We start from the raw sequence: 419 nt of genomic DNA, 5'->3' as shown, positions 1-419 counted from the left end.
CTGTCAAGATACTTGCGGATTTAGAGCATAAAACGCAGATTTACAGACATCGTATATTTGGGACCTGAAGGACAGATCAGTCAATTATGACGCCCAGATCACGAACCTCAGTCTTGGGGGTGATAGTAACATTCCCAACATCGATATCAGGGCAAGTAGGACAATTTTTAGTGAAGTTCGAGTAGATATGTATGATCTCATGGCAAAATGAATGGGGAAGTCTTTTTCTGGGAAAAACTCAGCTTAGGTCTACATGTATTTGAAGTAAGTTTTGAGATTAACACAGAAACCACTCTATTTCCAGAATATATATTCTTTTGAAAACCTTTTTCTGGTTTCTCTGCATACTTCAGTTCATTATTTGAATAGCATTTACGTGTAACACAGACGTTCCAAGAGAAAAAACAAAATAATAATTA

This window comes from Montipora capricornis, chromosome 9 (assembly GCF_036669925.1).
Source record: "Montipora capricornis isolate CH-2021 chromosome 9, ASM3666992v2, whole genome shotgun sequence".
Taxonomy (NCBI): Eukaryota; Metazoa; Cnidaria; class Anthozoa; order Scleractinia; family Acroporidae; genus Montipora; species Montipora capricornis.
Note: the sequence above shows the minus strand (reverse complement) of the source record.